At 36.0% G+C, this 12,389-nt stretch overlaps 1 protein-coding gene and 1 long non-coding RNA gene across 3 annotated transcripts in view; one reads left to right on the forward strand and one right to left on the reverse strand.

Moving 5' to 3' along the window:
- Positions 1-12,389, reverse strand: part of LOC125160703 (uncharacterized) — a 30,573-nt gene that overhangs the window by 10,111 nt on the left and 8,073 nt on the right. Inside the window, exon 2 of the long non-coding RNA XR_007150344.1 lies at positions 1,906-2,031. This is a non-coding gene — a long non-coding RNA (uncharacterized LOC125160703). The remainder of the gene's footprint in view (positions 1-1,905; positions 2,032-12,389) is intronic.
- Positions 1,673-12,389, forward strand: part of CD36 (CD36 molecule) — a 53,507-nt gene continuing 42,790 nt past the window's right edge. The window contains exon 1 of one of the 2 annotated variants that reach the window (XM_047849911.1): positions 1,673-1,818. The gene's annotated coding sequence lies outside the window, so the exon portion shown is untranslated. Of the gene's footprint in view, positions 1,819-11,319; positions 11,339-12,389 lie in introns of those variants that run through there. The other variant, XM_047849912.1, reaches the window with a different exon arrangement.

A 12,389-nucleotide genomic window follows, 5' to 3' on the forward strand; every position in this document is an offset into this window, starting at 1 on the left:
CATGCGTAGAAGTGGGTGAAAGGTCTTTGAACTAAGAGTAACAGCTATTTATATCTGAGTAAATGTGGATGTTCTGGGAGCCTAGGAAACTCTGTTATCTTCTACCGTAGAATCTTTCTACAGAATTGTCCTCTGTATGTGAGGTGCGTCCCCAGAATGTGAGCTCCTTGCAGGGAGGTGTTGCTAACCTATCCAAGCTGATTTGAATGTATTCTATTATTGCTTTATCTTAGTAAATATTGGTAGCTTTCAACAACTAACAGCAGGGAGAGCTATAAATCTCCTTCTTAAAACAGACAAAGTGAAAACTCTCTCAAATTGGCTTCTAACTGAAGCAGATGAGCAGCAAGCAGGAACTCAACCTGTTGCCCATGCTCCACGAAGCTTTCATGTTCTGTACTTTTCAGTGTCTCAGTAGTCCTTACGTGGACAATTCAAAGGCATATGCTTGACATGCTAACCATGGAATTCAGCTAACCATACCGTCATAGTCAGACAATGGGGAATGTCCCCAAATCAAAAGCTACACAATGGGCCATTTCTCAACTGAGCCTTAGGCATCTGGGCTTGGTGGGTTTTTATAACCTGTGATGTAAGAGTAGGGAGTTAGCCATATTTCTAGCCAACTCATAAATCTTTGAAGCCATTCATTTCACCACTGGGAACCTCACTATTATTTTTTATGGAGAGTTTCAAATTTTACAAGATAAAGGTAATTAAATTACAGATTTTGATTACATGGTAAATAGCTCTAGAATGAATGTTCACAACTAGGGTAGCACCCCACTTTAGAAGGTGGATTGAAAGTGTTCAGTACTCACACATTGTATTTATTCTCTTTTGTTTGTTTCAAGTTTTTGTTTAAATTCTAGTTAACATAGAGTGCACACGTTGTATTTTATATGGAAATATTTGTAGTGCATTGCAGAAAAACTCATGGTAGGAAACATGCTTTCTTCCTCTTTGTGGCCGAGTTCTTGGAACACAGTGGTCACATGATAAATATTCACCAAATATGTATGTATAAGGATGCATATTATCAACAGTAATCCCCAGGAAATTACTGACTAAATGATGGGAGAAAAATCACATTTTTTTGTCTAATTTAGCTTATATTATAATGGCTCGATTTGTTTTTGGAGTGTCTTTACTTTTTTATTCTAATGAGTTGCAAAAATAAGAGTACACCCACCAAATATTGCTATCTTAGTTCTCTTACATGGCAAAAGAATGTCATAACTATTGTAGACCCCAAGCTGTTGATTTTGCAATGCCCTGACCAAGAAGCCTCTTCTCTCCAGCTTTCACAAACTAGAATATTCATCAATGCTTTGATTCTTCTCCTAAGAGAAGTGTGCATGTTTTTTATCGGGTTCCTAATAACAAAGACACAGGATGAAAGGAGTCAAGGGAACCACTCTAAGAAAATAAGTAGGAATATCCCTGGAGAGGGATCTGCTTCTGTGTTCTTTTAAACGTCACGGCGTAATTGTTTCTTTCTATCCCTTTTTTTTTTTTTTAAAGAAAGAACCAGGGTGAGGAGCAGCTCACTTGTAAGCTGGGGAAGTTGGCAAACACTGGCGGCAGAGCCTAACTTTGGTTTAGCAATCATACTGCCTCAGTGGAGTGTCACTCAAAACTCCACAGCCATTCTTGGATACTTGAAGGTGGGGCTCACAGCAGTCAGCAGTGATTTGACCCAGCACTTGGGGCAAACATAACCACAGTTATCAGTGTTAATTCCATTGTCTTCCAACCAGCATTTTGCAAGTGAGTTAATATTGGAGGATTTGCCCTTTTTCATCGGACTCCAAACTGGTAATTATGCTTATGTAATCCCTGTGAAGTTTTCTACCCTAACAATATAGGATGCAAGACTGGTTCCTTTTAATACTAAAATCTTACTTTGATCTGGTTTTTTGCTTTCTTCTTGTCCAGTTTAAGCTCTGCCTGCATTTCTCTCTTCTCTCAGGGAGTATTTGAGATACAGACCTACAGGCACCCTGTCCCCAGCTTTTTGATAAGTTGTATCTAAAAGAAAATGGAAGCAGTTGTAACTTTACCATGTATGATCTTGCCAGTAATAAATACAATACTAAGTGATAAGAGGATATTAAAAAATACTCAGAAGTATCGAAACCCTCCAACAAACATGTGGTTATATACATGCAGCAGTGGAGGAGTATCTTAACAGAGCAACAATGTACTAAAAGGACAAATTCATGCACAGTTCTTTTATTCTTAAGAATATCTATGCCCAGGGAGACTGTTAAACTTCAGATGAATTTTATAATTGCCTGGAAAGGCAATTATAATATAGTTATGCCAGTTTTGGACTCTCTTATATGAAGATTGTAACGCAGAGTGGGTGTCTTCCCAGTCTTGAAGAAGAATCTATCCTTTCCCATTTAGAATCAACAGTAATCAGTAGCTATCACAGGAAGAGTTTCTACTGCTGACATTCCTGGTATGTCTCTAGTCAACAGGTGGCTTCCTGGGACTTGTATGAGAGGTGACATGTCAACTTTATCTTACATTCAGGTTACAGAACTCTATCATCATATTGTATACCTGGCAGGTTACTGAATCTTTGATGCAACAGCTAACAGGATACAGGAAATAATGTTACAAAATTTACCATTAAATTAGAACCAGTTTTCAATTTGCACATCATTCCTCCAATGTTTTTCCTGGTAAGAGCTAGCCACATGGAATGATAATGGGAGGCAGGTATTAGAATTAGGTAAAATTTTACAGATTTCAGACCTAATCATTTTACTGTTCACATATAACCATTTCTAGTAATGGCATTTTATTCTGACCTGCATTGTGATACAGTATTCCATAGGAACGGACGATATCTGTGTGCCTTAACTCTCTTTCACTTTGATTATCTCAAATAGTTGGAAAGTAAGCCTTGTGAATTAAGAGCTATAGAGGCAGTGGTTTGCCTCTGTGGGTACTGTGTGAAGACAGGAGACTCGGGGAGAGTGTTTGACATAGACAGGGGCAGGAAATGCTAATATTCCCTCATTCAAAGAATTCCTAACCTTGCTTGTACCTCAGACCTATACAATTCTATTTGATGTTTGGGTGGTTAATTATTCAAGCATTCTAGACAAACCATAATTAAACATTTCAATATAAAATCACAAGCAATTACTGATCTATAATTATCTATGCTACCTAAGTATAAATAATTAGAAAACAAAAAAATTGAAATGACCTGCTGTGTGGTAATGCTGCTAAACAGATATATTTTTTTACACTAAAAGGCAAGGACTTTATGAATGCTGGCATTATGTAAATGACTTTGTCTTTAGAAAGTTGGATTGTGCATGGTATCTTGTCTGTTTACTCAAACATCTGCCTGCTCAAGACATACTAGGTATTGATCATTTTCTGTACCTAATTTCATCCACTTAGCACTTTAATAATCAATTAATTCCCTATCACAAATATTATTATTTGATAAATTAAATGGATACCAACACAGGGACATTTTATGGCAGGTCACTGCTCTACTGGGTCATCAGGGAATCTTCCACTGAGTCTGGTACCACAAGTTTTCATATTTCTCCCTTAAGGATGATGAAAGATCAGTGGATTCCTAAGTATCTGAAGTCTGCGGAGCCTTGGGTTGCTTAGAAACAGTGAATATGGGCTTGCTATGGCAACCCAATTTATCAGTGAATGAAAAGCCAGTTTAGCTGGCATTGTGCCGCCTCTCCATACTTTGATGGTAAGAATATTCAGATCAGATCCTCTATTGTATCAGTAGTTTTTATTATTTATACAATAAAACTATATTTATTAGCAATTTACATATTTACCAATTACAAATTACCAAATTTTGACATAGGAACTTACAGTTTATAATGGATAGCAACTACATGAAAATCAAGCTGAAACTTACTATGTAACATTAGTACACACTTCAAATTTGTTATGTTTGCTGGTTATTACCCCATTGCCTAACTTTTATGTATAGGATTTTCATTAAATTAAAAGCATGAGAAAGCAAGACTAGTAAAGTATATTATTTATGTGATAAAAAAAGTTTCTGTAAATTTGACTTAGATTAATAATTCCATAAAAACAATCTATAAATTTATCTAATGTAGTACATTTTAGTGATATTTTCATTTTATATTCACTCTTTGTTTGCATATAAATAGAATAAATGTGGTTTACCATAGTTTTAAAAATCTTATGCTTTAAGTAATATACCATGTAATCTGACACACAAAATGTATTAGAGAATTAATTTATTTAAAAAACACATCTTTATAATAATGGAAAAGATTTTAGAGTCTGACTCTTATCCTCAGTTTGAGGATTTGCTCCTTGGAGTACATTTTCAACTATTTTGCCCTTTCTGATTTAAGACAATTTTTCCGATTTTAAGGACACCTTTTCATTTTTTTTTTTTTACATATTCATGCTTTATAAGACCATAACGTCTGCACCTCTTCACATGTAGGTGTTGTATTTATCTTATCTGCCTATTGACTCAAACTCTTGTATGTTTGTCACAGTCTGCGGCGGAGGCAGGGCTGGCAGCCTCTCCTGAGACAAAAATGCTACCAGGTTCTACTTACTGTCCTTTTCTCCTGGGTTTTGGCATTTATGCATTTTGTTTTGATATTTAAGAGTTCATAGTCATAGTATGAAAAGTTCTCTTGAGAGTAAAAAAAAAAAAAGTCCATCTCAGGTTGCCATGGGATAAGGAAGGACACATGTGGTGATATTTTCGATTTTTTCTTTGTACTTTATTCATTTTTACAGACTTCTGAAATTGATCAGTGTTTGGAATCCTTTAGCATGTCTCTTTAGCTGAGCGATGCCCCTCTTAAAGAGAAGTCTCATGTCACAGATGGTAACAAGTACAAAGACAGAACAGAGACAGAACTTCAGCCATTTTTCTTGAACTAACTGCTATCAGAACATAAAGGCCAATCCTCAGAGGTGCTTAAGTTTCTAGTGACTGGGTCATACTAACACTCTTGACAAAGGTGCATTTTGAAGTCAGATAAAGACCCACTGTCTTTTAACAAAATAAATGAGCAGTCCAGAATAAACCCTCTAAACAACCCAGAGGAATCAAACTATTAGCAAGGGATCACATCAGTTGATTTATAAAAAAAGATGGTCATGTAAAAAATTAGACGGTAGTGTATTACTATTCAGAAGACTTGGCGAAAATTTGATAGGCAAAATAATACACCACAACCACTTATAATGATCTACATTTAATACCGAATCATGGTTTTTGGTGTGAATTATTTTAACAAATTTTAGGAATCTTCATTTTAATAAATATGTCTATTCCTTGATGTGGATACAGAAACACAGTATAGTAGATCACTTAAAATGTTTGGGGGGGCACCTGGATGGCTCAGTCCATTGAGCATCAGACTCTTGATGCTCAGGTCATAATCCCAGGGGTATGGGATTGAGTCCTGCGTGGGGCTAAGTGTGGGGCCTGCTTAAGACTCTCTATCTCCCTCTGCCCCTGTCCTCCACTCATGCTGTCTCAAAAATAAAAATAAACATTAAAATGCTTGGGGAAAGGTTATTTTGTAGGAGCATGTCATTCATCCTTGTATTGTACTTACTCAAGAAGTATCTGAAGAATGACAGAATCCTTTGTAAGAATGGTTTTCAGTTTTTAAAAAAAATGGCCCTGACTGAGCCACCCAGGCACCCCAAGAATATTTGCTAATGTGAAAGAATCAGACTATTTGTTTAATACATGCAGATTTTTGCTTAAAGCAGACCACACCTGTTCTTTGTTGCACTTCACGCCCGGTGTCTACTAAATATAAAAAGGCATACATAGAAAATAACCATTCCTTTTAAACTTGGTATCAGACAACATGGAGAACCAAAGATAACCTTCTCTCCTACCAAATTATATAATATACCCCTGTTTCTTTTTGATCTATGCTGTGATATCTATAGAATAGGTTCTTCATTATCTATTCAATGTGTATTTGAGCATCTATTATGTGTCGGGCACTATTTTAAAATCTGGGATATAAAAATCACTACCAACACAGTTCCCAAGTGAGTACATTATAGGGAGCTTCATTGTCACCTGCGCCCTTGCAACTCCTGAATGAACTGAGCTTTTTATGACATATTTTATGAGTATAACACTAAAGAGTTCTGGACATATGAAGAAGAAAATATAGTTACATGGTGTTTTATATGTGTTTAATATTATACTAATATCTCTGTTACATATAGTGTAAAAAACCGTATTTCTGTCCTTGATTCTTTTTTTTTAGAGGTCTCCTGATTGTGTTTCTTTTTTTTTTTTTTTTTTTACATTTTATTTATTTTTGAGAGAGAGACAGAGCACAAGCAGGGGAGGGGCAGAGAGAGAGAGAGAGAGAGAGAGAGAGAGAGAGAGAGAGACAGATAGACAGACAGAATCCGAAGCAGACTCCAGGCTCTGAGCTGTCAGCACAGAGCCTGACGCAGGCCTTAAACTCACAGACAGCAAGATCATGACCTGAGCCAAAGTTGGACGCCCCTCCTGATTGTGTTTTTTGATGACACTTAATGAAGAAGAACTTTGGTTAGATATTTTATTTGTGTAAATGAGCAGTGATCTAAGATCCACATTTTACATAGAATATTGTGTTTTCAACTGAAACTAGCTGACTCAATAGAGGGATTTTAGGGAGTCCACATAATTGAAAACTCCAGAGTTAGTACTTTAATTTTCTTTCTTTCTTTCTTTCTTTCTTTCTTTCTTTCTTTCTTTCTTTCTTTTTTTTTTTTTTTTTAGGAAGAGAGAGGAAGAGGAGAAGGGAGAGAGAATCCTGAGCAGGCTGCACAGAGTCTGACATTGGGCTCAATCCCATGACCCTGGGATCATGACCTGAGCCAAAACCAAGAATTGGCACTCAAGGACTAAGCCACCCAGGTGCCCCAGTGTTAGTACTCTTTAGGCATAGTTGGATCAAACTTGTTGGCTCTTTCTCCTTAACTTTCTGTCTTCCACTTGTTTGGGTGTTGGCTTTGACACAGACTGACCTACCCTGAGTTTTTAAAAAGTCCCCCAGCAGGAAGAATATGTGTTTCCTTATTCTTCTACATAGAAGATGGGGATGGTGTGGGGGGGGGGGGGGGAGTAGATAATAGTAGAAAGACTGATCATACCAATGTTGAGCAAAGGAGCTTTTGTGAGTCCTGAGGGAAAATGCATGTTCTTGTAACACTCCCTATTTAATCAAAGGAAAATTTTAAATAGAGCATTGGCATTCTTAGAGGCGATGTCTCTAGAATCAAAACCTTTATAAATCAAAATATGGAGGCAGTTTTTGAATCTTCTGTACTCAGTATGGAAGGACATCTCTAAATGCTGAGTCAGTCACTCATGGCTTCTAGATCACAAGTCACTCCTCCCTGTATAAAAGGCACTAAGGTTCTAGGGTGTGAAGTCCCTGAAGAAACGTCACTATCTTGGGGTGCCTGGGTGGCTCAGTCATTAAGTGTCTGACTTTGGCTCAGGTCATGATCTCACGGTTTGTGAGTATGAGCCCCATGTCAGGCTCTGTGCAGACAGCTTGGAGCCTGTTTTGGATTCTGTGTCTCCTTCTCTCTCTGCCCCTCCCCAACATGTGCTCTGTCTCTCTATGTCTCTCAAAAAATAAATAAGTAAAAAAAAAAAAAAGAAACATTACTCTCTTTCTTTCCTCTGGGAAATTCTCAGGCATAGTGAAAAATCCCTTAAATAATCAACTAAATTCATTATGTTCCATCTTTAAAGATTGAAGCCAATTCCCTCAAACACATCTTAGTACTTACTTAATGGACTTAAAAACAAAAAACAAAAGACATTGTTCTCATTTTTAATTGTATTTGCATAGGATTGGATGAATATTGAAAGAGTGATACATATGATGGTAGAATATTATATCCTAGAGATAAAAAGCTTTCCAAGTAATGGATTTGCACCAAAAGACTTAAAAAGAAGATCACACTGTATTTTTTTTCCATAACCTGGCTGACATAACAGACAAGCCAGAGAAAGTTTAGTAAATAGCATAAATGTAATTTAATATTCATTTTTTGAGGTTCTTGAAGAATTTAAATATTTCCTACTATACAGAATACTAAATGCAAGGCTAATAGAATCAGTTGCAAAATATGGTGAAGTTTTGACTAGAATACTTTTTGGTAATATTTTGATACCTGTAATTGTACATTGAACTGCCACTGGAGGCTGGACGCCTTTCAAAACAGAAATATCTGTTAAGTGGATGATGTACGCATGTTTGTAAAAGGAGTGAAGGACCAAATGAATTCATGGTTTCTGCTGATTTAGGGATAGATGTGCTTTTGTAAATGCAATTGCAATAAGTCATGTGAATGCAACTCCAAATTTACATATCCCAAATCATGTACCCTTTTGAGAGCATACTAGAAAGATAAAAATGAAATGTCAAATAGTCAAATAAAAATCAACCAGGACAGATACACATAGGGTAACCAAGGAAGAAAAGAAGCATGTGAAAGAGAGGAGTCTATACGGAGGCTTACTATAAAAACAGTATTTTGTGACATGCCTCTTTATAACCTAGGAAACACTGTAATGGTTTTTAATTTTGAGTTAATTCATGAAATGGTATGGTTTTACATGCTTTTATGGACTTACTTCACCTCCCAATTTTACTCACAGTAGCCTTCTTTTCGCCAGCCTACTGTGATGACCCAGTTTTCCCTGTGGAGTTGTAGAAAATGAGAGGAAAAACAGGCCTAGCAACATTCCTGGATCATATCCAGAAAATGTTCTTTAGTCCTTGGAACACATGGAGGATGCTGCTTCAAGCCTTGTACATGCAGTTTGGGAAAACAAGAATATTCTCAGCATTCACCCTGAACAGGAAAGCACTGTGCTCTTTAACAAAAGGAGCATCACAGAGTCCACTGAAACCCACTCAGATAATATAAGCACTCCAATTCACATACGTACCTTTATCCATGAACTGGAGGCACCGTGGAGGAGGATACTTTGCTTACCTAAATAACACAACCGAGAGACCTTGGGCCCTAATAGCCAAGAAAACAGTTGTGTCCCAGTTGTCCTGAGGACAAGTGAGCTAATCAAGCAGAGCAAAACTAGCAGGACTAGTTCAGTCATGTATGAGGGACATTCTGTAGCAATTCAGACTCCATAACCTACTATTGGTTCCTTGAATCACAACCTCAGAACAAAAGACAAGAGTGACATTCAGGAATCTGAAAGGGATGGTCATGATAAACAGGTTTTGAGTCCTTGGTTGCTTGCTGGCGAGCTCAAGGATGACCGATAATTGCAGAGATAATTGCTGATGCTGCCTGAACCCACCTAAACCTACCCTAGTACAGTTACCACAAGGTCAATTCCTTTATCAGTTCCCTTGTCAGTGCCCTATATTGCAAAGCAAGGTTTAATGCTGCTGCGAAAGTTGCTGCTAAAGTAATGAAGTTTAATAGGCAAGTCAAACTTCTTTATGATTCAAAACTGAAGTATGGAGATCACAAAGGGAAGGTTTCACTCTACCTCTGATATGTTGCAATTTCTTTCAGGTAAGCAGGTACCCAGCAATCACAGAGACACATAGAGGACAGTTTCAGGATTCTGACATTTTAGAATTATTCTGAATTCATCTATCTGTCTAATGCAACATAGAGTGCTGGTGTACCACTTTTTATTCTGTCTGGATTCTAATGTTTATGGCATCTGGAATATGCCCATTGAAATATGTAAAGAAAGTGATTGAAATGATCCATAACATTTCCGGGTAAACATTTGCTTCTGAAAATTTTACATGTATATATTTTCAATGTTTTTGTTTGTTTTTCTTACAAACAACATGAGGCTTTATTCAAACGGAAAAATACATTTAAAGTAAAACGTTCGCTCTTGGAATCCTATGGGTTCTTTGAAATTTTAAGAATTTATTTCAAGTTCTTCCAAGGAGTTCATTTGATAAGTAACACTCTAAACCAAACTTGCTGGTCTCTTTGAAGACAGAAAACTCAGGCTCATTGAAGGGCAAACCCTTCCCTTAAGCCCACTAAGAACCAACCTGGGCAATGATGGTCCACAAACTGTTTTATGTTTCTTTAAAATGCCGGGTCACTCAGATACAGGGTTTATCCCACTTCAAACAAACAGAAAAAGAAAGGTATCGGGAATATAGTTTTTCCTGTGTAGTGATTTTTTAAATAAATTATTATTGTATAACATGTTTCTTAGAAACCTTTTTTTTTTCCTATCTTTAAAAAGAAACCTAATTAGGTCGGTCTCCTTCTATGTCCCTGAAGAAGAGTGTGTGTGGGCGCATGCACGCATGCGTGCATGCACACGTGCATACAGTATGTGTACCTAAGTCTTGTAGGAATCTGATGTCCAAGTGTGTATCTTTAAACTTAAGGTAACAGGTTGTCAGATGACACGGATGTCCATATAATTAAGTTTTTCATTGTCTCTAGTGTGATTAGCATGTCTCCATTAAATGGAATAAAACACTTTGAGTCTCATTATCCATCTTTTTTCTTTGATTAAATGTATTTTGTTTTTATACATTCATCACACACTTCAGCTTTTTACTGGTGTTTAAACAGAGTTAAAAAACCTGACATTTTAGGATTTTAAAGTACATCCTTTTGATCAAGCCATGAGCTAAAGCAAATGTAAACTGATGTCCCTAACCCCTCTTAAAATTATTTTATTTATTTAATTTTTAAGACCCCACTTCAGGGAATATCTTAGGTTACTTTTCTTAATGAAAAAATTTGTTTTGATTTTTTTTTTTTGTATTTCAATTGAATAGTGGTTTTTTTTTTACATTTTTCCTGTCCTGTGAAATTTCAAATTCATTGATTATATTTTTTTCTCAACCTTTTTAAATTTGGCATTTGTTAACTAACTGCTTGTTTTCTTTATTGATTATTGTGCTTTTTTTCCTACTATTTCACCATGCCATGTTTTCAGGCCTTGTTATCACTTTACCTGAATATTTCTGGTTTTCCCCCAAATAATATCCCATCAACTGTATGAATACAAATTACCCTGACAACTATGCTGATCATACCATGTCCTTATGTTTCGTAGTATCATTTAAATGTTGACTTACTCTACTTCCCCTTAGAGAGTTGAGTCAGCTTTGCAAAGTGTTCAAGTAAAGATTAGGTCTGTCAACATTTTTAGATGGCCTGTGAAATTTACATATTGATTTGGCCCTGCCCACGTGAGCACTGTCCACATATACAGAGGTGCTCTCTGTTAAATCTCTTTCACACACAGCTCCTACTATGGCTTCTATTAAACATATGGGTAAGTTTATTTTATAATTTTAATTCAGTATGTTTGTGTCCTGTGTTTCAATTTATTAGATCACATGGTTTAAGTCTAAACTTTAGTTACCCTGATATCCTATCCTTTATTAATGTCCTTGAAATTCTCTTTTAAAGGCCATCTTAGAAGCCTGTATTTTAGTCTCTCAAGTTTTACTGGCATTACATTATACTGTTATATCTTAGTTATGTACATATATATTTATTTTTGTTCCTGCATGTTAAGTCCTTCCTCACCATAGAATAGAGGTAAAGCATGCCATTGATTTCATACTTTCACAAATAAGGTAGCAATTGAAAATGATAGATGTTTATACACACACACACACACACACACACACGTGTGTATACATGTGCATAAATATGTGCACATTAATCTCTATGGTTAGTTATCTCCAAGGATTAAAGTGATAAAACAAACTTTACTTACAGTTTGACACTGGTAACTAATGTTTTGAGATAGTTTACACATCTTTAGAAGGATTTAATTTCAAAATAATTCTGTTACTACTTACAGAATATGTTCACTGTTGATTCTTTGTTATGATTAGATATCATTTTCTTCTCAGTGTAACATCAATTTATTTAAAATTGTTTCTCAATTTGTACAAAGGTGTTGAGAAAAGTATGTAAAATTAGGTATTGTTCAAGAACTTTTTATCTGCTTTTTTTCTTTCAGAAAAGAGTATAGGCTCTTCACTTAGTCTCTCTGGGATTTAATCCTTGATACTAGCTTTGTGACCTACTCTAGTTGTCTAAGGAGCCCAACGGGTGGTATGATAGGTCAACAGGTAACACAGGTGAAATACTTAGTTCAACAACTGACAGATAGTAAGCCTCCAGTATGTGTCAACCCCCTTATTATATCATCATCATAATTTATAAGTCATTGCTTATCCATACAGTCCACAAATGCAATGTGTATTATATCAAGATTCTTCTTTTCATTTCCTGAACTGTAAAAAAAAAAAAAAAAAAATCACTTAAAAAGTTCCATCTCCTAACAGAAGCTGCATACAGATTTAAATTAG

Source organism: Prionailurus viverrinus, chromosome A2 (genome assembly GCF_022837055.1).
Source record: "Prionailurus viverrinus isolate Anna chromosome A2, UM_Priviv_1.0, whole genome shotgun sequence".
Lineage (NCBI taxonomy): Eukaryota > Metazoa > Chordata > Mammalia > Carnivora > Felidae > Prionailurus > Prionailurus viverrinus.